The 27,802-nt window shown below is 39.9% G+C and overlaps 1 protein-coding gene across 25 annotated transcripts in view; it reads left to right on the forward strand.

Annotated features, from left to right (window-relative positions):
- LOC307185656 (cytosolic beta-glucosidase-like) overlaps window positions 1-27,802 on the forward strand; it is a 488,042-nt gene that overhangs the window by 183,786 nt on the left and 276,454 nt on the right. The gene's annotated exons all lie outside the window — the stretch shown is intronic.

Raw genomic sequence — 27,802 nt, forward strand, 5'->3', positions numbered from 1 at the left:
AACTCCAGAGTTTACTAGAAACCTCTACATATAATTCGATTTTAGTATCTTTTATCTTTCAAGGTTCCTGTTTCTACTTTTTCTTTGACCTCTGTGAAGGACTTCCTTTTACGCTGACTCAGCAGTTCTTTTTAGAAGATTGAATATGTATCTTTTATCCAACAATTTAGCTGTGCCAGTCAAGAAGGTTGTTCAGAAAGATCTAGTTTGCCATACTGCTAGAAACAGAAGTCATTATAGGCCACCCTCTAGAACTACACTCATGCACATGCACCTCTACCAGTCAGGTTGTATGCTTAGCAAAATTAGAGATGTCTGTTACCAAACTGCCTTACTACATATGTGTTTTAGTATAAGTAATTAATTTATAGAAATATTATCCTAACTGATTAAATAATTGAGTAAGAAAACTTTTGTCTATTATGGAATAATAATAGCAAGTCTCCATAAAGATGAGTTGTTTAAAAACAGCATTAAATTAAAACTGGGAAAAATAACAGTAATAGATTTGGAAAAATTTAGAAGACTCTAGAAGGATTCTGTACTCAGATTATTTTGCAAGTGTCTTTAAGTTCTTGTTCCACTTTAGCAAAACCAAAATGGAAATTAATGCTGTATTATAGGTATGGTTTATGCAAGAAAGATGGCTGGGAAGCCAACTGAGAGAATTTTACTTGAGTAGAAGTTATTAGATTCACATGCAAAAATTAGCAGATAAAAATATTTTAGGTAGGTATGCATCATTTTTTGTAATTCCTATATCTAACACATTTTTTCAACAAACCGGTCCTGACTGTGGAAGGAAAAGAGCTGCTAGTAATCTTAAACCCATATATGTGTATTAGTTAACACACTTGATAATAGACTATGTGTACAGCAAAGATTTTTGGAGGTTTTTGTTTTTGTTCTCTAACTTTATTGAGGTATAATTGACAAATAAAATTGTAATATACTTAAAGTATACAATGTGATTCTTGATATATGTGTATCTTGTGAAAAGATTACCTCAATCAAATTAATTAACACATTCATCACAGAGGTATTTGTTTTCTTGTAGTTCTAGAAATAGAAGGATGGGTTACATCTCAGCATTGCCCAGCAAATAACTTTTTTTTCAAGAGAATATTTTTACTATTTCAATGTGGGGGAAGTCTTCAACCCCACTAATAATAAAATATGCAGCTTAAAACAATTATTAAATAAAAATAATTCACAAATCTTATTGTCAAAATTGAAGATGATAACACCCAATTTTGGTGAGCAGAAAAGTCACTTTTTTTTCCAGCTCTGTTGAGGTGTAATTGATAATACTCATATATTTAAGGTGAATGATGTAATTATTTGATATACATATACATTGTGCGATGATGCCACAATCATTTTAATTAACATGTCCATCACCTCACATAGTTACCTTTTACATGTTTGAGTGTTGAGAACACAAAAGACTCTCAGCAAATTTCATTACACTCTTAGCAAATTTCAGGTATCATTTTTTTAAAAAAATTTTATTTATTTATATTTGGCTGTGTTGGGTCTTCGTTTCTGTGCGAGGGCTTTCTCCAGTTGCGGCGAGTGGGGGCCACTCTTCATCGCGGTGCGCAGGCCTCTCACTATCACGGCCTCTCGTTGCGGAGCACAGGCTCCAGACATGCAGACTCAGTAGTTGTGGCTCACGGGCCCAGCTGCTCTGTGGCATGTGGGATCCTCCCAGACCAGGGCTCGAACCCGCGTCCCCTGCATTGGCAGGCAGATTCTCAACCACTGTGCCACCAGGGAAGCCCTCAGGTATCATTAACTTTGGTCACCATGCAACAAACAACTTTTAAGTGCATGTTTCATATCCTTCATTCTTAAAAAAGTTGTTGGAACAGTTTCTCTTTAATCAGGACTTTTTTTTGGTTACTACTTTTTACCTTCTTCATAGTTCCTATCTTCTAGAGTCTTTCCTTCATTTTCAGACTCTGGTCTCAGGCCTCTCTTTTCACAGTGAAATGTGACACTGATCTATTTTATGTAACAAAATACAATTCTCATTCTCAGAGGAATTTTGCCTTTGACTTTAAAAAAGCATTAACTTTTCTTCTTTATGATTTTTATTGGTTTTCAACTTTGTGCCATTGAATTTGTTAGGCTATTCCATACATGATCTTATTTGAAGTCACATAACAACTCTGTCAGGAAGGTATTATAATTTTCATTGCACAGATAAGAAATAGAGATCCAGAGAAGCTAACTTGCCCGAGGCCATAAACTAGAAGTGGTAGAATTCAGTTTTAAAACCAGGGTTGCCTGATTCTTATGCTCAGGTTTTCTTATTATAGTATCACATTACCATCTACCCCCTTTGATATCACTTGAGCTTAATCCAGAGTGTCTAGCTCTAAACCATGAGCATTGTTTACTTTCTTTCATAGCCAAACTAAATGCAGTCCAAACAATCTATTTGTCTTAATCTAAAATGAGAGGATTTTGAACTAGTTTTTGCCATTTCCAGTCAAACCATCCTCTAGGATGACTTTATTTCAGACATTTAGTTTCCTCCTCAGCATGATCACTAGACTATTACCTCCAAGATGACATTTTCTATCTTTTTCATCTTCGGATCTTCAATATTTTCTAATGCACCCAGCATGTAGTAGGCACCATATTTATTCAATTTGAGAGTTCCCTCTTGTTCCAACTCAAATCTTCTCTCTGAATTGCTTTCCAACGCCATTACCCAAATGGCCATCTTGTAGGGGGATTTGGCTTATGCTGTAGGGTATGTCTAACCCAGAGCTTCACAAAATTCTGAAAAGTATTGCTCTTCCATAAGAGACAGTTTCCAAAAGAGGAAATACTATAAATAAAAGAAATGCAAATTAGAGTACAAAATCTAGTCAACTCCCAAATTATCAAAAATACAAGTAAAGATAGTATCCAGTGTTGGCAATGTTGCAATGAAAGAACAAGTTCATATATTGTTAGTGGGACTATAAAATGGTACAGTCTTTTCCAGAAAGAAATTGGCCAATATGATCTAAAACTGAAAAAAAAAAAGATTCTTAGCTTTGACTCACTAATTCCATTTCTTAAATGAGGAAAAAGCTTTACATGTGAAGATGTTCTACGTAGCTTTATTTGTAAGATTAAAAGCAACGAACCACCTAAACATTCAGAAATATTAAAAGTATTACCTAGCTATAGTCATTTATATTAGTAGAATACTATACAGCCATTAAATTTGTCTTCAATAATTTATAATAATGTATAAAAATTCTATTTTTATTAGGCTGATTTCCTATGAAGCAGAATCTGAGATGAAGGCTTTGTGCCAGTAGGATCTTTAGGATGGGATTCCATGGAACAGGCTTATAGAACACAGGAGAGGGAAACAGGGAGAAACAAAATGAGGATGTGTTTTCATGTTGTCCATGGCTGATGAACTCAAACCCATCAGGATCTTCAGAGAGGTTTACGACATATATCTCAGAACCATCTTCCTCAGGGATGAAAAGAGGATTATCCACTGGCTCCTGGCTGTCATTGGTCAAGCATGGCTTATGGGCACACCTCCAGGTTATGCATAGGGTTCCCATGAGTCTCCCTGTCTGGGGAATGAGAAATGCCTTCAGGCTGGAAGCAAAAGTCTGTGGGAGGCATTCTCTAGCTGCATCAGGGCCTGCGGGAATGGATAAGTGGAGAGATTGGAGGGATTGTGTAGTGACGTATGATATGTGCTTAATACACTGTTGCAGTGTTGGGAGAGAAATATGAGACCTAAAGTTACATGCTCAATAGGATCTCAGTGAATTGGTGCATTCGCTAATCTATTGGGTACCCAAGAGGTCCCAGGTTCTGTGAAAGGAAAGACTAGGACACAACTTTCCCTTTCGGAAGCGTACTTTCCAGGGCAGAAGGAGCATTTGGGGACAGGGGTGTGGTGCCAGACAATAAACAAATAAATAAGCAAAGTCATTAAAGGTTGTGATTAGGTAGAGGTTAGAAATGAAGAGGTATAAAACAAATAGACAATGCAATTATGCCTATAAAAAGAACTCAGTAAAAATTTACATCAAAATCTTATCAGTGATGGTCCCTGAGTAGTAGAACTTATTCCGTGACATCTCTGTATTTTCCAAATGTTCTATAACAGGCATAGATTTCTCTCGATAAGCAGAAAAACCACAGTAAAGTTATTATTAAAAATTATTAAAAGAGAATGAAGTCACTCCCCATTACCTGGCTGGCACCTGGAAGGGACTCCGTATCCCAGTCTGTACTTGGTCTCTCTTCTGCATGGCTTTGGGCTTTGGCTTCCCTTTCTACTTATTTTTCGCAGGCTTTCTGAACTTTCACATAGGGGAAACAGATGTATGGGTCTGTGAGGGTGAGTATGTGTGTAAATGAAAAGAAAATCCCTGAAAACAAGGACATTTCCAAAATTACCATACCCTTAACAAGATCTTGGTGAGGCAGTGCTCCTGAAATATACCCCAGTCGCTACTTGTTAACACGGCCAGCCATCCATGAAGTTGATTCTTTTTTTGGGTTTTAGCGTCTGAGCATTTAAATGAATGGTTTGGGAGCAAAGTCTATTACTGTATGCAGGATAGCCAGCGATTGTTTAAATTCAGGATAAACTATGGGTAGACTTAGGTTTTCAATTTTCAAGGTGCCCACTTAGCACTGCAATGGGCAACTCAAAATTGCATTCCTGCTCTCCATTACAAGGTGTTGCCAGAAACACAAATCTATAAGGGGCTGTGCCGCTTACCATCTGCTTGATACTCAGGGTCTCCAAATGGCCTCAAAAGGTGGTGGCTGTTTGCAGCGCTCAGACTTTTGAATTGCATTAACTACCCGTCTGAATTTTCTCTTTGGCTGACCTCTAAAGAATGGCAGAGGAGACCGATGCAGACGTCAAGTGCCCAGCAAAGGCACCTTCTGGGACAGTCTTGCTCCCGTCCCGGATGCCAGTGTGACCAATTCAGCAATTGTGTCTTTCCCCAGGATAAAATGAATATTGTGTCAGTGAAGCTAGAATCAGAGAGTGATGATCTGAGAATCAGTGAGAAGGAAGATGCTGACCTTGGAGAGGTTTAAGAATGCCTTACGAATAGCTATCTGGAACATAATTAAAGGCATTTTTAACATCATAAGCCTTGAAGAATGCGAACCATCACGACTGCACACTGGGGAGTAAAAGATATTGCTTTTATAGCTGCAGAGCTTATGGTCAGAAGTGATAGGAAATATTAGAAATGTGACAGTTTTATAATAATTTTATTCTTGCTCATTGTGATAATTTTCATTTGAAGCTTTTTACCTTTGAATATCTTGAATTACATTAAGCCTTCCTCACTCCGTCCTTGTCCTGTAATATTAGAAGGTGAGGTTTTCATCTGAGGAATTACAGTAAATGTTACAGGCACAAGCAAACAGATAATGGTGTTTATGATGCCTGTTATTTGAAGAATTAAAAGTTCTTAGTGAATTTGTCTCCCAGTTAATAAAAGCAATAGAGCCCTGAGTGAAATATTGCCTCTCCTTTCTTTTTATAGTGTCACTATCTCTTCTTGTATCCTGTTCCTTCTCTTAGCTGCTTTTTACTTTGGGTGTGAGAGGGGGAGGCAGGATGCTTTCTTTCAAATAATTTACTCTGCTTGCTTTCTTTTTTCTTTGTCTATATTTTTCTTTCAAATACCATATGCATTTTCTTTACTGAATAAATAATATGAATATGAAAAACTCGGGTTAGAATTAGTGCTAGAGGTCATCTGGTTTAAATATTTCCATTTCTTAGACAAGGAAACAGAATCAAAAGGCTCAGTAGCAGCAGAGCTAGGACTACCATCTAGGTCTCCTGACACCACAAAAACAATGGCTAGCATTCACTGAGTGTTGGCTAGAGGGCAGGAAGGCTCTAAGCATTCACATGCATTAACTCTTTTGTGTGTGTGTTCCAATAAAACTTTATTTATAAAAAAACAGGTAATGAGCCAGATTTCAGCTGTGGGTGGTAGTTTGACAACCCCTAATTCTTTTAAGCTTCAGAGTGTCTGTATGAGATAGGTCCTGCTATTATTGTCACCTCCATTTTACAGAAGAGTAAACTGAGGCACAGAATGACTAGGCAACTTACCCAAGGCTGAATACTTAATGAGTGCCTCCATCTGAAGAAACCAAGCTGTTTGACCTGAACTTACCTACTCTGCTGCACACAGTGTCTGAAAATCTCCATATTCTTTCCCTTCCCTTCTTTTCCTGGGGTACTTTCTTGGAGTGAAAGTATATGGGTTAGCATGTAGAATCTCACACACAAGTATGTACTATGGACTTATCTGGATGATGATTTTTAAAAATTTGTTCTCTTTCTATGGTGGGCAATGCTGTTTAGCGCTGTGCTTCGTCTTTTGTGGGGAATCCAAAAGAAGCAGCTGATAAGGCTCTTGCCTTTGAGAAGGTTAAAATTTAGTTCTGAAGTCAAAGAAATTAAAATCAGATATAAATTTACTGAGCACTTACTACATGCCAGTCCAAAATCATCTTTAACTTATGATCAAGTCAAAATTCAAAAGGCTGTTCATTAGCTTATTTGTTCAGAACTCCCAGGATACCTGACAAGCAATCTCTCAGCATATTTCTGTCAAGTTTTGTAGAAGAACTGTGATTATTTGACAGCTCTGATTTTTAAAACCCTCTTAAACATTTTCTCCAAATATGCTTGCATTTTCATTTTTTATCAAAAATAAGTTGATAACATGATAACTGCTTCAGACATGCCATTAATTAATGAAAAACTTGATCCCCACATCTCAGGGGACCGTGTCCAACCATCTATTGATGGCCAGCAGATTGCTTCACTTTTGCCTGAGTGAAAATCTTTGCTACTATGAAAATTTGTAAATTGTTCGTAAATGAGGGGATTTCTGGATTATACATTACAGGTGATACAAAGATTACAAAAATATTTGAAACAGAAGTTCTGTGTTTGAGGAATAGAGAATCCAGTTGAGATGAGGCACGACTGCATTTCTGAGATCTCTCCTGATTATTCTATGAATTCATACAAGGGTTAGCTTACTTTCTCATAAGTGTAGTCATTCACGATCTGTCAGTAGGTGACCGGGCAAATATCGGATGGTATGACTGTGAGCCATGTGATTGCAGGGGAAGAATTGCCTGCCTAGGTGTCAGGCAGAAGAACGTGTTTGAACTGAATCCTAAAAGTTGGTTAAGATTTAGAAATGTGGGCAGGAGTGAAGAAACAGATTGACAATTCCATTTTGACATCAGAACCAATTATGGAGTGAATCACAGCTGGAAGGAACTTGGTCTCCCCTTCCGCTGCCCCTGCCCTATCCCTCTGTTCTGGCTGCGAGGAAGCAGTTGTTAATATGATCGGTCAGGTGAAAGCGCTCCTTAGGGCCATACCATTGTTACAGGCAGGCTTCCAGTTCTTACAGGTGGGAATGGCTTAGTTCCTTCTCCCTTGCGATATCTCTTCATATGATAAGCAGATCTAGGCAGAGCCTGCCGTTCTAGAGAGCCATGGTTAATTATTTTTCAGTCTCTCTCAGCGTAGGATGTGGTAGGTGACTCAGGCCAGGGCCCGCCCTCTGTATTTACTCCTCATTCACTGACTCTTCCTCTCTTCTCTGTATCCTGGCGCCTGTCTTCCATTCCCCTCCACACGGATTTGACTTTGTATAATTGCCTCAGAAGTTAGATTTGCAGGAAGAGGGAGGGAATCTTAGGCCCTTCTAGACAAAAACAAACTTGCTCCAATTCTGCCACTAACAGAGTAAAATGGTAGGAGGCTCTTGCGCTGCTATTAATTTAGTGGTTCTTTTATTCTAGATGTCCTGCTTCTATATTTTGCATAGATCTCTCTTGGGAACCTTATGGGGAGATAAGGATATTTGTTAGGGTAAGATTTGAGGTGTCTTAAGTTCTTGGCTATCAAATCTTTACTCTTATTCCCTAACATTAATATAAGTGTTATCCTGGAAGAGGACACCTCAAGTTGATCTTTGTTGTACCAATAGATATAAAACTATCAGATGACTTGATTATAGCAGTTTGTGGTAGTCTTAAAATAATTATCATGTTCTTTACATTCTATTTCTTATAGATTTGATAGTTTATTTGCTAAGTGATGGAGATCGGATGCTTTAATAGCTCTGATTCTGCCAGTCACTGGGCTGGTGTGTGTGTGTGTGTGTGTGTGTACACACATATACAAACCTCATGCTGGTCCGCATGGTAATGCCATGTTGATTTTTCTGATGTCTAATCATTGGCCTACGTGATTTCAGTTTTAAAGGAATCCACTTTAGGCCAACTTCATAATTATTTACAAAGACTAAAATTGTATAACTCAACTTTGGAATAGTAGATGCCAACTAAGGAGCATCTAGATCATGTTTCTCAAATTATGGTCTGTGGTCTAGTCTACCTGCATAGGAACCACCTGGGACTCATGTCAAATATGCAGATTCATTGACTTTAGCCCAGATCTACACAATACACAGTTTGGGATAAGATACAAGAATATATATTTTTAATATGCCCCTTAATGTGATTATTATGACTACACGGGTTTGAGAACCAATGATTCTAGGCTATGTTTGTGTTGAGCCTATACATATAGAAGTCTAGATGTAGCCAAGGCATGAGATTCTGCACAGCTGGCTAAACCACACACCTGGCTCCACCCTCGAGCCATGCTCCGTGATGAGGAATCCGTCTAGTCTCATTGGACAATTCTTTCTACAAGCTTCTTCATCGCATGTACAGTAGCTTCTACCATATCTGCAATCTGACCATTTGTTTGAGGGTGATGGGATGTAAGAGTGACAGTTTTAATAAAGTCTCCAAGCATTAATTCCTTAAACTCAGCAGATTTAAAGGCAAGCTCACAATCTGCAGGAGAATGTGTAGCAATTTATGCATTGCAAGTAACTGGCAGAGTGCAAAACTGCAGCAAATATTTAAGCAAATTAGAAGAACTTTGAGACTCTTTGATAAGTCCCAGAATGGCCCTGGTAAGTCAATCTAAATTCTTGACCAATGTCTCATTTCCCAAGGAGTGGTTGGTATGTTTGACAGGAAAATTCCGGATATGTTTTAGTTTTTCACTGTGTTTTCTGTCACCATTATCAGAATTGATTTGAAGCCATAGCTAAAAGCTAAGCCAACACTTTATGTAGTCTGGCCAAGGTAATAAGATGTCTGTTTTCTGCAATGTTGATTCTTGAGCATATTGAAAATTGATTCACAGTGCCTTCTATCATCCAGCTTTATTTTTATTCATACTCAAATGCAGTGCTTTGGAAGGTAACACGCAGATGACCAGCAATTTTCAGAAAGCATGCTTTATTAAATGATATAATGTGTATCAAGCATTCAATGCAGAGCCTGATGCTTGGTAGAATTGAATGAAAAAATAGTTACAGAATTTTTTTTTTAAGTAATTAACCCTATTCTATTTCCTCTACAATACAAGGGGACAGCTCAGCAAGAAGGTAGGGTATAAATAAGCACATTTGGAGAAGAATTTCAGCAGTAACCTGCCCACGTGAAAATTACAGAAAGCAAAGAAGCATTCCTATAAAGATTGATGCCTAACAGTACTGCTACCCTACTTCTTCCTTTCCTGCGGAGCCCACCTTCCAAAGCTTATAAAGCCTAAAGTATCAGTTCCTTGCTTGCCTGGCCTCCCTTGCTGCTGGGGCATTGGCATGTGTCCCAATCCTGACCAACGGGACCTGAGACCAAAGCTGATAAGGACACTTGTCGAAGACTTTCCCTCCTGATGGAAGAGAAAGACAAACAGGGGTACATCTTTCCCCATTTTTCTTGCTTTACATATTTTTGTGTGTGAGGATATGATGTTGGTGGTGTGGCCGCTATCTTTACACCATGAGGACAGGTGCAAGAGCATCACAGAGAAGATGACACAGAGTCCTGTTATTGCTGAGCTACTGAATGAACTCCAGAACCACTCGAATTCTTTTTTATGTGAGAGAAACAAACCTTTATTTCACAACATTTTAGTTTCTGGTTATTTTGTTTGCTGAAACTAAAAGTATCTTCTCTGATATAACTTTATAACAGCTACACTTTCCTTTTAGAATGCAAGCCCCGTGAAGACAGGGACCAGGTCTAGTTCACTCCAAATTACAGTGATTTTAACCCAGTGGAAGTTTATTTCTCTCTTACACAAAGTCTCACCTGCTGTGACGGCTGTGTTATGTTGTCATGTGGGTTCCTTTTATGTTGTTGCTCTGCCATCCCGAAGGTGCTGCCTTCATCCATAAAGTTGAAGATGGCTCCCCGTGATGTCTACATTCCAGCCAGGAGAAGGGAGAAAGGGAAGAGGAGAGGGTGCCCTGTTCTTTTAAAGGCACTAGCTGGAAATTGCTCTGTCACTTGACTTATTATCCTGTTGGTCAGAACTTAGTCTACTGGGTACAGATATAAGACACATGAGAGATGGACTCAATACTCTGCATAGCCATGTGCCCCACTAAAAATTATCATACTGAAAGAAAAGTAGATATTGGGACACAAATAACAGTTTCTTCCATAGCATCACTAAAGAGGATAATAAATGTAAATAGATTCGAAATATGTTAACAAAACAAAACAATGAGACCTTGGTTTATGCCATTCACTCCATTAAGCTCTTTTGCAAAATTATCTCATTCGCCCTTCACAATAACCTTATGACATAGATAGTGTTATCATCCCCACTTTGCAGGTGTAGACAAAGAAACTCAAAGAGTTTGAGCAAGTTGCCCAGTGTCCTACATTGAATAATTGATGGAACTTGTATTTAAATCAAAGTTCATGCCTCTGATGTTAAGATCTATCTGTCTCACTGCCACCTGTCCCCGCCCCAATGGCCTCGCCCTAATCCTACATTCTGTGTTGTTTACTCTCTCTTCAGATTTTGCTTGTGAAATCCAAAGGCTTACATTTTTTACCAATTACCTCTTGTTCCACTTTTTTGCTTCTCCTGAGTCTTATTCTCTACCCTCTGTCTTTATAGCACCGCCCCCCAAATGGTACATATCTCTTTCTCTCCTTGGTTATTTCCGAGGGCCAGTTATTAAGGAATTGTCTCCCCACTCCAAACTGACCCTTCTCTTTTCCTCTTTGTCATGCTGGCACTGGGGCTCTGCAACCACATTTCTGCTTTGCTCTCTCCTCTCTGTTGTTTTGCCAAAAGGAGACCCTAGAGGGAGACTGTGAGCAAGGCTGGAGGGGTGAAGGGACCTGCTACTTCCTGTTTTTTCCTGCTTGCTTTATTCACCTTCCGGTTCCTGTCCGTATCACTCAGGGGATGCTTCTTCACCCCAGCAGCTGAAAGCATGTTGAAATTTTTCAGACCCTTGTAGGACCAATCCCATCACGTACCCTCAGAGACACCAGCTCTAGCCGCGCAGCACTCCCTCTTCGAAAGTCTGAGTCGAGTTTCAGCCTTATTGGGTCTTTGTTCTGTTTTAATGATGCTAATCTGTTCCCTTAGTTTTCCCATCCCTATGGGTGGTAGTTACTTGGTGCAACTGCTACCTCCACAATACTTCACAGTTTTTAAGTTATGCTAAGTCAGTTCTGGTTTAACTTTTTTCCTTCTCAATAAATCATTGGCTACGTTTTATTTTTTTGGTTAGATCTATATTTCCACTTTCAGAAAAATCAAGAAACTGCAGAGACAATCCTTGATTGAGGACAGGATTCCATTCCTATGTCTCTGTCTACTCCATGTAGAGCTAACCACAGTCTGGGGAACAGAGTGGGAACTTGATGAACACAGTGGATGAATGGTTTCCCTTGTGTACACTCCTCCTAGCCCAGAAGCAAATGCGGTTCTCACTGACTGAGTTACCATCCTGCTTGCGCTCCGGTAAACTCAGAAGTACTTCAAGCCTGAAAGCACCTTTGTTTTCAAGTATCTCTCAGAGGAATAAAAATCTGAGTGACTCTGCCCACTCAACAGACAGGAAAATTGAGGGGGAGCAAGGAAGTTTGGCCAAGCTTTCAGATTAGACTGAAACAGGGACAAGACACCATCTGATTTTTGGACTGTTTTCTCCTAAACTCCCTAGACAAGGGTGGGTGGGGAGCAGGCAGAATTGACCATTGACAGCAAGGTTGTTCCTCCTCTTTGACCTTTCTCATTGGCAAGTATACGCCTTCATTTTCCTGGCCTGTTAGTCTGGCACTTTACACAAGCAAAAAAGTTCACTTCAGAGAAGGAAAATAAAGTAAGATCAAAGGCTCACATAATTTCACTTCTCAGGGAGGAGATAAAACCTCATCTAGCAGCCTGCTCCTCAGGAGTTATCCAAAGCACCCTGTCTCTGTGGTTCACAGTGACTTGGAAGCAGCGGAGTGGACTTGGCACTACTTTCTGCAGTCACTAATGATACAAGCAGTGGCTTAGGCAGCCAAGGTAAATAACCCCTTGGAGGCTCCGGGAGGTGAGAATAAGTCATGGGACTCCCACCAGGACCATGGGAGCTGCACATGTAAGTTCTTTCATGTTGTGGCGAATCGGAGCCCTGTGTTTATTTGGCACAAAGTACTAGTTTGGATATTCGTGGCCAAATGGCTACATCTGAGCCTTTCACCAGGTGACGTTTCTTTGATGATGTCCAGCACTATGGCTACCATGGCTCGGCAATTGTCTGATTGCATCTCAAAGCCTAGTATTTTTTCTTTTTCTTTTATTTTTTGATAGTAGGAGATCTTGCCAGAGGAGAGGCTGGATGATATAAGTTGCTTTGAAGATGGAGTGATATTTAATATTTTGAGTGACTGCTTCTTGTTGAAGCAATTGGGTTTTTCAAGGACATGTTATACATGTTTAAAATGGGATGTCTGGGGCTGCCACAGCATAATCGACTGTGAAATAAGCCCGTTGGAAAGGACAATTACTCCTGGGGCCTCAAATGCAAGTCAGGCCTCCCGAGGCAGTAAGGGGAGGGTCCTGTTCAGTTCTAGTCAGGAGTAAATTTGACTGTTACTTCTGTGCTTAGCATGGGCTGGAACCTGCATTATAAGCTCACTACCCAGCATTACGGAGACATAGGTACAGCCCAGACAATCAACCAACAGTGGCTCATGGTATAAGCAGCTGCTGTGAACAGCCCACCTGTCCATCCTAACATTAACTAATCCAAAAACCAGTTATCAAGAACCTACTATATGCCAGGTATATATGTAGGTACTAGGAACAAGGGGACACACGGTACGCTCTTTAAGCATATAGTTAAGTAGAAAAGGAGAGAGAGAGAGAAGGCGTGCATTAACATTTATTGAAACTATAACTGTATATAGTATAAACTATGTACTATATGCCAGAAATTATATATCATATTAATCCCCTCAACCATCTTATAAAATAAGTGTCATGTTCATTTTACAGAAGATGAAACTGAGGTTTGGAGTAGTTAAATAGCTGGTACAGAGCAGCTTTGGGATTCAGTCCAGGCTGAATACATGTGTCCCCACTGCCCGATGGTGCATTGGAGAGGAGCTTACTTGGAAAGTAGCTGTGAAGTGATGGAAACTTCGTTCTTTTACAACTACAGATCTTGAAAGCCTCGTGACTCATGTGGCCATTTTTATTTCTTTCTTTTAATGGAGAAACTTTTTTCTTTTCCTAAACTAATCAGGGATTCTAAAAGCTGCTCAGGAGATTTTAGTGAAAGGTACATACTGAAGTCACATCCAATTAGATGCACAATTACAATGACAGTTCGCCAATACCCAAACCCGAGACACCACATTGAACAAACCCCATAGAAATTTAAGCCAACGCTTGACCTAAAACTGCAGCTGATATTTGAAGTGCCAGATGTATTCAAGAAATCCCGTGGATGGTTCCAGGATCCAGTGAGCTACAGCGTAAGATGACAACAGTAGGCAGTCCTTCTGAGCTGAGGGACGCTTTTTCCTTATCAGCATTTCATTGTTCCCTACTGATAAATGCCCTTATCAGTCATAAAACAATTTCCTTAAAACACACACACGCACACTCCAAAGCAGGAAAGATATTCTTTTAAAAAAGATTTTTGTCATCAATAAAATCTCTGATTAATATTTAGTTCACATTGTAAAATAAGTCTTTTCATTTGTTTATGTTGGTTTCTCTGTTTTCAGACTCTGTTTAATTCATCCTGGAAAAATTTCTCAAACCATCATTTTTATCATCAGCGCTTTAATCCTGTAATAGATTTTCTGAATACTGTGGTTTCCATCACTCAAACCACCAGCTTCCTTCTAGTTGAAGAGGTTAAAAAGCTGAAAACTACATTTCTGAGAATTCTTTATGGATAGAGCTCTGGGTTTGAATTAGGTGCTACCAATGAGTGATTTTGTGCAATATGTGGAAGGTGCTATCTTCCTGCCCTTCTTGGACAAGGGCCTGGATAGGTGGGTGTTTCTGCAGAAGCTTTCCACTGACCACCATCAGCTTCCTGGGCATTTGGAGGAAATCACAGTTGAGCGTGAGAGGCAGTTCCAGCTTCCTGATTCTGGCATAGCTTCAGGGGCCTCAGATATACAAGCTTTCCTGGTGGCTAATTCTATATAGATCAGCAGATGTTCCTGGAGGTACAGTCCAGCAGCTCCAAAAATCCTATAAACTCCCAATTTCCTATGTTAAATCCCTCCCCGACTAAAACACCTGGGGTGTTTTCTGTTTCTAGATGGAACCCCAACTGATACTGAAGCCTGGAAGACAGTCTGGGATCACTTGCATAGGGCCACTCTATGTCTCCAGCTAATTTTTTGGTCTTAACATCAAATTTACATTCTTCTAATCATCACATCATGATTTCCTCCTTCCATGCCTTTGCTCATTTCATTTTCTCTGCTTGGAATGTCCTTTTATTCTTCCTTAAAACCGCAATTTGGATGTTATCTTCCCCGAGGGAGCTTTCTCTCCTAGAGTTAGGGGGATGTGAGATATTTGTATGCCAGGTAAATTCATTCTTTGTGTTTTGATTAAACAGTGGCCCAGGGATATGAAAATGAAAGACAGCCCCTACTTTTAGGGGGCTTTCAGTCTACGGTGGGAGATAGGTGAGTAAATATTTAACACATATATTTATTTGTTATATATAACAGTGCCATACAACTACACTAGCTTATTGAATCTCAGAGGTTGGTACAGTGTTGGTGCTTCTAAATGTCTGCTAATGTGGTTTGATATGACATATGTGGGTGAAATTATATATAGTGAAATTCACATGGCAGTACTTGATGCCGTGAAAGAAACATTGTCAGTCCCACTTTATGGATTCAAAGTGCACGCTTCATTTCAGGAGCACTAGGATAATGATTTGCCTACTGTTTGATCCCTGAAAGCCACTATGATTTCTTGTGGAAAGAGAATATTCCAGTTCTTTCTTTTCTACATAAACTTTGACATTCCTTGCATTAATTTCTTTCAGAAGATATCACATGAAGCTCCGTCTGAATATTTTTTTAATGTACCTAGTTAATTCCAGGATTAGAGGCCCTCCCCCAGCTGAGAAAGGGAAAATGTTAATACGTTGGGGTTATTGCTTACTATCTCTGTTTAGTGAAATTAAGCATATATTCATGAAAGGTTTAAACTGAAGTTTTAGTAAAACAAAAACCAAAAAGGAAACCAACAAAGGACAATTTTTTTTTTTAATTCTCCATTTTGTCTGCCTAGGCACAGGGCTACCTGCCAGACTGAGCCACCATCTAACACACATACAATTCAGAGTTACTTACAGTCTGATTTCTTTAGGGCTTCCACCTGTGCTCAGTTAATGAACTGCAGAACTTGAAACCTGCTTTCCTTGAATCGTTTTGCTTCTTATTGGGTAACATACTCTTTGCCTGACAAATGGAATGCCTTGGCAGTGTCCACTGTGTGTGGCAACTGCCCCCAGACCCCAGTTGTACCAGTTCAAATCTTCCTTTCCCCATAACAATGCTGGCTTGTTCTCTGGTCCCTCTTTTCCTTTCTTCCAACTTGACAACCCTCCTTAGGGCCACCAGATGGCTCCAGCTTAATTTTTAACCTTAACATCAAACTTATCCCATTTATCCCATCTACCGATGGCCCTATACCCTGGATTCTTGATTTTGCCTTCTTGCCAAGCTATCTCCCGCAACTCAAAACTGGGAATTGCCCTCTTGTTTAGCAAGATACCAAGATAGTCCAAATCTGCATATTTCCTTTTTTGTGTCCCTTTGAGTGATATGTTGAAGTCCTACTCCCTGGTACCTGGTACCCTTTGAAAATAGGGTCTTTGCAGAAGTAATCAAGTTAAGATGAGGTCATACTCGGTTAAGGTGGGCCCTAATCTGACTGTGTCCTGATAAGAAGAGAAGACAGAAACACAAGGAGGACACCTTGTGAAGACGGAGATACACAGACATCGAGGAGAGAGGGTCATGTGAAGATGGAGGCAAAGATTGGAGTGATGTTGCTCCAAGCTACCAGCATTAGTTGGTGTTCTACCAGCGTAGAATGCCTGAGCTACCAGAAGTTTAAAGAGGCAAGGAAGGACCCTTCCCTAGAGTCTTTTGAGAGAGCATGGCACTGCTAGCACCTTGTTTTTGGACTTCTAGCTTCTGGAACTGTGAGAGAATAAATTTCTCTTATCTTTAGCCACCCAGTTTGTGTTAATTTGTTACTGCAGGCGTAGGAAACACATATAGAAACTCAAACAAGATGGGGGCCCAGTTGGCCCTACACTTGGGCACCGAACATCAAGAAAAGCAGAAACCATCTGTTCCAGCTTTCTGTTTGGAAATACTTTCTTATATTTTAATACCACATTAAAGTTCACAGAACAGTTTCCACATACATTATCATCCACAATTCCATGAGTTTGGTGTGACCCCCTCATATTACAGATGATGTAACAGCTGAGGCTGGACGCTGACTGTCTTGATCAAAGTGACACAGCTGGTAGGTGGTAGAGTCCAGCCCACTCATTCTTGGTTCTTTTGACTAAAAGCCCAGGGTATTTTCTTCTACCCTATGGTGTCTACTTGGCATAGTAAAAAGAAATCCCTTGAATATACCTCTTTTCAACCGTCTCTATGTCTGTGTGAATGCTGCTGGACAGGTGATCTCATGACTGAAATTCAGAACCTGAGTTTAATCAGATCAGGGAAAGTAAGCACGTGCCAGGTTGATAGAGATTGCTGTTCTAGAATATGGCTTGAATGCTGTCTACCTCTCTCCATCTTGCTGCTTCCACCTGGTCCAAGTGCCCATCATGTCCCAACAAGGTCACAGCACCAGCCTCCTGTTGGTGTGCTCCTGTTCTTGTCCATGACCTGTTCTCAAAGCAGCCAAGTGAAACATGAAACATGAAAAAAAGCAGCCAAGTGAAACATGAAACATGCAACATGAAAAATAACAAAACACCAGTTCCTCCCAGAGCCTTCCATAGTTTACAAAAGAACACTTACCTTGAACTACAAGGTCCTGCCAAATCCTCTGATTTCATCTCATGTCTCTCGTCCCTTGTTCACTGTGTTCCAGCCTCACTGGTCTACCTTTTTCCCCTTGAACATGTCAAGGTCATTCCCACTACTGACCTTCACCATAACTCTTTCCTATGCCTAAGCATTCAAGTTGCAATTCGGATATTTCCTCTTTAGGGAGGCCTTTCCTAAATATTCTATGTAAGTTAGTAGTCCCTGTCTCCCAGTCTTAGTCTTTCTCTACTCCTCTACTTTGTTTTCTTTTTCTGAAGTATAGCTGGTTTACAATGTTGTGTTGGTTTCAGGTGTACAGCAAAGTGATTCAGTTATATATACTCTTTTTCAGATTCTGTTCCCTATAGGTTATTACAAAATATTGAGTATAGTTCCCTGTGCTATAACAGTAGGTCCTCATTGGTTATCTATTTTATATATAGTAGTGTGTATATGTTCATCCCAAACTCCTAATTTATCCCTCCCTCATCTTTTCCCCTTTGGTAAACATAGGTTTGTTTTCTGTGTCTATGGATCTGTTTCTGTTTTGTATGTAAGCTCATTGTATAATTTTTTTTAGATTCCACATATGAGTGATATCATATAATATTTGCCTTTGGCTGGTCTATTTCACTTACTGTGATAATCTCTAGATCCATCCATTGCTGCAAATGGCATTATTTCATTCTTTTTTATGGCCGAGTAATATTCCATTGTGTGTGTGTATATCACATTTTCTTTATCCATTCATCTGTCAGTGGACATTTAGGTTGTTTTATTTTCATCATAGAAATTGTTACTATTTCAAACAATCTTGTTTACTAATTTATTTCCTTGCTTTATTGCCTGCCTCCCTTCCAAGTCTCTAAGGTTCATGATTGCCAACCCTTGTCTATCTTTTTCTATGCTGTATTTCCAGAACATAAAGGAGTGCCTGATAGGTAGGAAATGCTCAGTACAGGTTTGTTGAATGAACACCAAATGTAATAAGCAATAATAGCCCAGTGTTACAGAGCTTACTATGCATCAGAGACTGATGTAATCCTTACATGAACGATCCCATTCACAGCAACCCAGTGAGTTTGAAATGATTCTTCACCCCCGTGTTAGAGATGAGACCCTGAGGCTGAGGTTAAAGGACATGCTCAAGGTCACACAGCTGGTGAGTGTCAAGACTCAAACCCAGGTTCGTGAATGACAAGTTTATTCTCTTGTCCTCCCCGCTTGGACTATGCACAGACTTGAGAGGCTTATTTCACGGCATCAAGGACTATTTCAGAAAGCAAATGTTAGGTATTAAGGCAATTATTATTATTTTTTTAATGGAAGTTGACTGGCTCAGTACTTATATCCAGGGCCACAGTTTAGGACGTGGAGTCAGGAAAATAGCCCTATTCTTGGCAGTGCCATTGTTTTTAGGGCTCCGTTCTGATGTCATTTACTTTGGTGCTTTATGGATTGGGGTTGGAGGCGGGGCACGTTCCAGACAAATCAACGGATCCCCTGACAGTTGAGAATTCTTAGAAACAAAGAGATCATGGTAGACTATCGCTCAATGCTCTCCCTCCTCTTTATATGCCTCCCATTAATTTCTTCTCCTGCGTTAGCAAAGCTGGCTGGGACACAGGCTCCATTTAGCAAAACGATGAAACACAAACGTTTATGGAGACTGTGCTTTGAATCAACGGGGTTTTCCTCAGATTGAGTTGCCGCCAATTATCCTCCATGCAATTATGGCGATCCCAGAAGCAAGCAGATGGGGAAGAGTTTTGTTTTCAAATGGAGGAGAAACCAATATGTAGGAAGAAAAGGCAGCTTGTTCATTTGAACAGACTCCAGGTGGCTGGTTGCCAAAAGGTAGAGAGCTGGGGAGCCAGGTCTGGCCCTGGATCAGTCCGGCTGCACACAGACCAGAGGAGCCAGCGAGGCGACAGGCTCTGCCCTCACTCATCCCGCTGGTCTGCCGGCAGCCAGCGTGGCAGGGAGAGTGGAGGCCAAGGCAGAGGTCCTCGCAGTTCAGGCTTCCGACCTTGACGCGGCTGGAATATCAAGTCCTGCTATTTTGTTGTCGTTCAACAGCAACATGTTGGTGTGTTTTATTCGAGAAGAAAATTCAAGAAAAGACATGCAAAAACCCAAGCCATATGGCAGACCTCCTGGGAAACCTTTGGTCATTTGGAGTTTCACAAAACCAAGAAGATATTTCCCCTTTTTTAAGGATCACATTGTCATAAACGTCTTGCTGGACTCTGCCTCTTGAGGGTACCATTCATAAGAAAACCAAGGATACTATTGAGTGACTACTGTAATTATTTCTCTCTGGGTTTTTATTTACAATTATACAGGGCACCTAGGGCTACATCAAAAATAGTCAATATTGTCAGTTCCAGGATCATCAATGCTCGGAGGGGATTTTTTTCCCCCTTTGACAAAAAGGGACCGTGCTCAAATTGAAGCAAATCTGAGGCACATGACATGGAGTGTGGGAATGATTTACTCGATACATTAATTAAGGTGAAAAAAGTATAATTAAATGAGAGATATTTCCATGCAAAAATTAGCCCACCCTACCAGCCAAATAAAGGTGGTTTGAATTTTAGTTATCACCCACATAGCAAATAAGGATTTGTGTTCCTGTTTCAAAAGAGTAGCCAATTTTCCTAGATTAAATAGGCAAAAATCATTTTATATGGCCTCACTTTTAGTCCCTGTTCAGCCACATATAGCTGTGTAGCTCTGGTCAAATCATTTATACTGTCTGGGACATGGTTTCTTCCTCTAGATGAACGTAGCACTCTCAAATTCCGGGGTGAATTTCTCTCATGGATTCTGAAATGTGCATTTTTGGTTAGAGGAGAAAAAAATACCCTGATAAATTTTGAGCTTTTTAAGGGGTGGATTCACTCGGTAAGCACCTAAATAATATTACCAGAGAGCATGTTAATAGTTTCACAAATGATCCCAGCAATTGCACATCTTTTACCTGACTGAATATCACGGGGATATACGGGGGTATGCAAAACAGATTCTGGCCATAAAACAACATGTACAAGATAGATGGTGTCTATTTTGAGGGGAAGGGGAAAAAAGCCCAGGAAATCTCTTAGAGACGGGAAGCAGTTTTGGAAATGCTACAAAAGACAGTGATATTGTTCTTGGTTTAACAGGTGATCTGCCCCATGAAATAAAGCTGCAGGGCCACGTTTGTCTTGGTTAATAATGTCAGTGGAATGAGGAGGGTTAGCTGTAATAACAGTAATAACTGTGTCGATGTAACTGCTGGGGCTGAATTTCCATCTGCAGCCTCATAATATACGACCTTTGTTATACCCCTACCTGTTGATTTTTTTAAGGCAAAATTGGCTTGTCTGTTCTGCTCAGGGAATGGAGGCTGAAATAGTCCATTTTCCCTGGATAAATCAAGGTCTTGTGGGTGGTGATTTAATCTCACAAGTGTCTTTTAGGACTTGATTAAAATTGCAGAGGAAAGAAGTTGGACATTAATAAATACATTGTTACTCTGATACCGAATCAGGTGGGTTTAAAGCTGGACATTTTTATTTACTTCTTGTCTTTTCTTTCATCACCTTCCTTTTTTTTTTTCCCCTGTAAAACAAATACTGATGCCTGTGTTTTCTTCTATGATGTTTTCCCTGCCATCCTCTGATAGAGTTAACCATTCCCTACTCTTGGAATGTGTTTTCTTATTACACCTGTCATAATGTTTTGTAATACACTTGTTAATCCATCTTGTCTCCATCCCTGCCTTGTGGATCCTTTGAAGGTGGAGATGAGGTCTTGCCCATCTCTGGATCTCTAACACTCGGCATGGAGCATGGCTGATGTACATTACTTTCTAGCAGTGCAATGGAATATTCCGCTGAACGCTTTTTTTCCCCCAAAAATGTTTTCACACAACGTTTCATACGTTGCATAATTCCATTTGGGTCTTCCAGTCATCTAATGCAGTAGTCAGGAGAGGTAATGGAGTAGAAGAGACTGAGATTAAGTGAGGTAGGTTGATTGGAAATTGGTTGAATCGCTAAAGATTTTCTGACTAATTAGTAGTGAATGTAGGGTCAGAGCTCTTGTTTTCTAATGACTAGCCTTGAGCTTGGGCCAGCCCATGTGAGTTGGGTAACCCATGGGATATGCATGGTAGCAGACACCTTTCTCATTCTTGTTTTCGCTCTAACACACCCAGGCTAATACACTACTTGTATTTATTTTTCTTTCTATCCCATCTTCCTTTCCCTCTATTACATTTTTTAAATCTTTTTATTTTGTTCCCCTCACCACCACTTTCTTTTGCCCTCTTTTATCTTGTTCCCCCACATTGGAGGCCTTCAGGCTGTGACACGTGCTGAAGCTTACTGCTTAGCTCAGACAATGTTAAGACTTTCCCTGGCAGGCCTAGTCATGTAGCTCAGACAATGTTAAGACTTTCCCTGGCAGGCCTAGTCATGTAGCTCTGTCCTTCTCAAACTTGAGGTCTTGGGATTGGGAGTTCTAGAGGCCCTGGAGTAGGCAGGTTGACATAAAAGTGTGAACGACAATATACCTAATACTATAAGGGGTATATGATTACAGAAGGGGATGGATGATAAATGCAGTGACTTCAGAGGACACTGAGCTCAGTACATGGGATGTGGAGAGATCTGTGGAGGAGGAGAAACTTTGCTTGGGCCTTGCAGGATCCACCTGAGCTCTGGAGTGAGCCAGCTTGGGTTTTAATCTTGTCTCCAGCACTGATTGGCTGAGTGTGCTTGGGTAAAGTAATTATTCTTTCCAAGCCTTCGTTTTTCCACCTGTAAAAGGAGGATGATGACAATAATAATCATGCTGTTTCATACTGTGAGGATTAAAACAGACAATGAAAGTAAAGGGCATAGATCAGAGCCTGGCTCATGGTCAGTGTTGCATACAGATTAACTATTATTCTTAAAATGTTAATTTTATGTTTTTTTTTGTTGCACTCATAGGCATAGGTTCATTATAGAGTGTAACACAAAATTCACCCGAGTCTCTGAATTTCCGTGATAAAACATAAACCCACAAAGAAGCTTTGAACCTTGATGCTAGGCAGCTTCAGGCAATCTCCAGGCCTAGACATTCCTTTGACTTGATGGGCACTGGCTCCATGGGATGGTTTAGAAGCAGAGCCCGGGATGGGCAAATCCCAGCCGAAGATATTGAAGAGGAGACTGCAGAGTTTGTAGGCCCAAACTGGAGAGTTAACTAGGCTTTCAGGGAGAGGGCGGTCACGTTGCATAATTCCTACTGACTGCAATGGCCACTTCCCAGACAGCTATGTACAGTGGTCCTTCTTTCAAAGACAAAATAATGAGAAGTGGAAGCGTGTGCTCACTGGTCCCCTCCTTGCTTCCTTTTAGAGTGTCTCACACTCAGAATCTCACACACCCGACTCTATCTAGCTGCTCCGCCTGACGCCATCTCCCTCACTATTGTGCTAACCCATCTGTGCTTGTCCATCTAGTTCAGAACACTGTCCAACCCATTCTTCACCTCTGTCCCTGCCTCCAACTTCAATTTCATTCCCAAGAGGAGTTAGCAAATCCAATAAATGAATTTGTGATATGTAACCATATCTGGATGTATTATAAGAACTGGATTAATTTGCCAGTTACATGTTGCCCCTACCTTTGGTCATCTTTTCTTTTCTTCAATAGCTAGCTAAACCTGATCTGTCCTTCAAAGCTCAGCTGAAGTTTCTCTTCCATAATTTCACTCCAGAATCCTTCTGGAGGACTCAGTATCCTCTAAAATTATGGCACTGACTATTCATACCCCTCACTAATCGTATGCCACCTTATAGAATCAGTTATATTATCATTTACATTCCTGTCTATTTTTGCCCTGTTTTCTCTGTTACATGTGCATAAAGCACATTTGAATATCTACAATGTGCAACACTCCATGCAATGCTCTTTGGTATCTCCAACCTCAAACAGCTCATGACCTTGGAGTCATTTCTGATTCTTTTCATATTTGCTTAGTGCTTTCTCATGGCTTTCTTACGCATCTTTGCCTCATTTATTTATCCACATTTATGTCTCTTTACAAGGTGGGCAGGGCCATGTTCAACATCTCCATTTTATAGATGAGCGGGCTGATCTCAGAGAAGTGAAATAAGTTCTAGGTCACATGGCAACCCAAGTGCAGTGTTGATGATGATGGTGATGATGTCTCCACATTACTTGCAGGGAGACACTTGGTGGTGGTGTGGTGGTGCCTTGATGTTCGTGTGAATTCTTTTAATCAGTGAACCCCAATTTCCCTGAGAAAGGCCTTGAAAAATTCTTCTCTGTTCCAGGTTAGCCACCAGCTTATATGTTGGTTCCAGTTTATCATTACCACCCTGATATGACAGTGAACACTCCAGCAGGGAGGTCTGCCAAAAGATGCCAACCAGACTCTGACAGTAACTCTTTGAAATTCCAGTTCTAATGCTGATTTTCGCCATAAAAAACAACTCCAACGTCATGGGCCATTGCACAGAAAGAAAGAAGGAGGCTGGAGAAAGAGCTGACAGAAGGAAACAGTTATGATGTAAAATATTTGTATCCGATGCCTCTGGTCATACATTTTTGAGCTCATATTGATAGGGCCTCCTCTGTCTCTGCATTCAGAGTTTTGTACTCTTCTAATAGCAGACATTAAACCTTTGTTTCAAATTAGGTCAGAATCACTCAGGCAGAACCCTGAGTTAATGTGTAAATTTCTCCCTAGGGTATCCCTCATTTTGGAATGAAAGGCTTAGTCCTGTCTTAAAAGAATTTCAGGCATTAGTGAGCAGGCTTGGGAGTGGGGATTAGCAAGGAGAATTTTCCAAGTATTATTCCAAGAAAATATCACACATATCAGTAGACTATACTCTGCTTTGTTATTTTTGCATCTCAAAGTTTGTAATAATCTCTGTTAGTCAACCATCTTTCCCTCAGTCTGTCATTTGTAAAGGAGGTAAGTGGGAAAAGACTGTTCTCCTGGGTCTCTTTTAGTCCTGATGTAACCGAAAGTGGGGTCCTTGCTGCCCAAGCCATTAAAGAGGCAAGTTGGTGGAAAGGAAAGTTTGCTTTCTATTGGATGCCGACCACAGGGGGTGGGCTGAGGGCAGAATCCTGTTCAAAGGCTCACTCCCCCTCACTGACAACCGGTGGGCAAGAGCTTTTATAGATGGAGGGAGGGGGCTACATGCAGAACCAGCACAGTCAGCTCTGACAGCCATCTTGAAATTGGTCATGCGGTGGTCTGACCAGTGTTGTCTTGATTGTTGTAAGTACAGTTAATCTTCAGTTCCAGGGTCAGTTTGTTCCCATTTCCTTGAGGCCAGTTCTCAGAATTGTGGCAGCTTAGGTCATGGCTACAGTCTGATGATCATGTAGTTAACTTCTTCCACTTGATGGGGGTTTCAGTATCTATTAGACAGTTCACAAGTTAATAGGATATGGCTCAGAATATTATCTACAGCCCTTGAGAAGGAACTAAATGTCCTTTACTTTGCTTACTGACTAAACTACTATTATTTTGTCCTGTTTGACTGCTTTGTTTTGCTTCTGCATTTTCTCACTTCTCTGATCAAACTTATTCTTTGGCTAAAGTTTTTCCACAGACAAAAGGTAGGCAGAGGACGTGGAGGGTGAGGACCAAAAGGTCCTGCTTTCTTTCACTGACATTCTAGGATTCCAGGTTTCCTCTTCCCTTCTTATCTGCTCACTATTCTTTCCAAACTTTTAACACATTTGTGGTCATGTTATTATTAATTTTATGTTATTACATAGAAAGGTTAAATAAAAGAGAGAAAATTCTCTCTTCTTGTCCCGTCACTCCATTCCCTATGTCTACTCCTTGTATCCATTGTTGACCAAAGTCTTGAACTACCAATATTGAGCAAAATCTATTGAAACCCCCTTCCCAACACCTTTAGAGAGGTAAGACATTGGTTTATTATCCATTCCCTCTGTATTTCTCTTACCTGTTTTTAATTAGTAAGATATTAATCTTCAGTTTGTCTATTGGTTACCTTTGTAAATTTAAGTAATGTGCTTCAACATTTATTTCCTGGTCCATCCACTCTAGTGAGACAGGGACTTTTGTTTTTGTTTTAGATGCCATTAGAAGGAACTTGTCCCTGCTGGAGTCATTTTGGTAAAAGACCAAGCCTGGTTTTTGCACTGTAAGAGCAGCACATCCAGGAAAACTACCTGTCATTAGGTTGGAGATAAAAACTTTGGGACCAAGACACATTGGAAACCAATATCATAGAAGGTTTAGTAAAGTCAAAACTGATAAACTCAGGGTAAAAAACAAAAAATCAACATGATAAACAATAATTGGGAAAATCACTCACTTAAAAAAGGAACACTGTCCAACAATTAGCCGAATTAGCACCTCTATTGATTCTTGGAAGTATTTTCTCCCATTTAAGGTACTCAATTAATCACTTAGCTTGGCATCTGCCTCCAACTTCATATATCAGTATAACTGTTTTCTCCCCAGCCTAACTGCTACTTAGGAGATAATGGGAGGGGTGGCCCATTTTACAAGACAATAACATGGTTCCCGGAGAAAGAAATCGAGAGGCTGAAGGAATCAGATTTAATTCCAAAGAAAGTGGTACATCCCTCCCTTGGTGCCTAACACATCAGTGGTTAAACAATTAGGTTTATTTTTGGATACAAAGTTAATTACTTTGAAAAGTCAGTGTGACTACCACTGACAAATACTACCCTTAAAACCCTTAGAAATAACAAGGCAGTCACTCAGAACTGCTAAAATGGCAGAATTTGGCATTTGTTATTGCAGGAATTATGGTCTTCCTGTGAAGTTACCTGATCATTCTCACCTTAACTGAACCTCAGCAGGGCAGGCTTTCAAAGTTATCTGGAGGTGGAGACTGAGAACCCCACCAGTTTTCTTGTTAGACCCAGTGAATATTCCCCAAATGCCTCCACTAGCTGTCAAGCACCTTTCTCTCAGTTCTTAAGTCCCTTGATTTTAAATTGTTTAGGATTGAGGCTGGCCCTAAATGTCAAAGAACACCATCACAATGGCCAATGAGTGGATTGAAACTTGGTTTGCTTTCTGCAAAGTGTAGCTCCCTGCTAGAAGCCAAGGATCACAATAGGGAAGAAGATGAACCCATGCGCTATACAATATAAGATTTATATGGCCATTAAAAAAAATCTCTACAAATAATATTTAATGATAATGAAAATGCTGAAATATATAGTTAGGTGCAAAAAGGCAGAAAACCAACTACCCTCTTTCTATAAAACAGCTGCATATGGAACACCTGAAAAAAAACGGCTGGAAAGAAATAAGCTATGTTTATTTTAGGAAAGTGGGATTATGAATTTTTAAATTTTACTTCTTTATATTTTCCCACATTTTTCAAATATTTATTTGACATCCATATCTCTATTAGCTGAAGAAATAGGCTATTTTTAAATAATTAAAGGGGCACAAGGTTTAGAAATTCAAGGGCTTCAGGCTCTTCTGCCCTCACTCTTTTCTACCTACTATTTCTTGACCTACCACAGGCAAGGAGCTGGATATCTCTACATTTCTCTTCCCTTTGCAGTTAAAAAAGGCTGATATCTACTTTTCTTTGCCATAGTGGGACACAATGAAGGATGATCAAATGATGTCTATTGAAACATTCACAACTTTAGAGAACAAAAGTTTATATACTCTTTTCTCTTCACTTTAAAAAAAATTGAAATATAGTTGAGTTACAATATTCTGTTAGTGTCAGGTATACAAAAAAGTGATTCAGATATATATATATGTTTCAGATTCTTTTCTATTATAGGTTATTACAAGATATTGAATATAGTTCCCTGTGCTATATAGTAAGTCCTTGTTTATCTCTTTTATATATAGTAATGTGTATATGTTCATCTCAAACTGCTAATTTATCCCTTCCCCATGCCTTCCCCTTTGGTAACCATAAGATTGTTTTCTATGTCTGTGACTCTGTTTCTTATTTGTAAATAAGTTCATTTGTATCATTTTTTTTTTGGATTCAACATATAAGTGATATCATATGATATTTGTCTTTCTCTGACTTCACTTTGTATGATAATCTCTAGGTCCATCCATGTTGCTGTAAATGACATTATTTCATTCTTTTTATGGCTGATTAATATTCCTTTGTGTATATGTACCACGTTGTCTCTATCCATTCATCTGTTGATGGACACTTATGTTGCTTCCATGTCTTGGCTATTATAAACAGTGCTGCTATGAACGTTGTATATGCTCTTTTCATATTGTGTTTCCTATGTGATGGTGGGTCAATTAGAGGCCC

Source organism: Stenella coeruleoalba, assembly GCF_951394435.1.
Source record: "Stenella coeruleoalba genome assembly, chromosome: 4".
In the NCBI taxonomy this organism is placed as follows: Eukaryota; Metazoa; Chordata; class Mammalia; order Artiodactyla; family Delphinidae; genus Stenella; species Stenella coeruleoalba.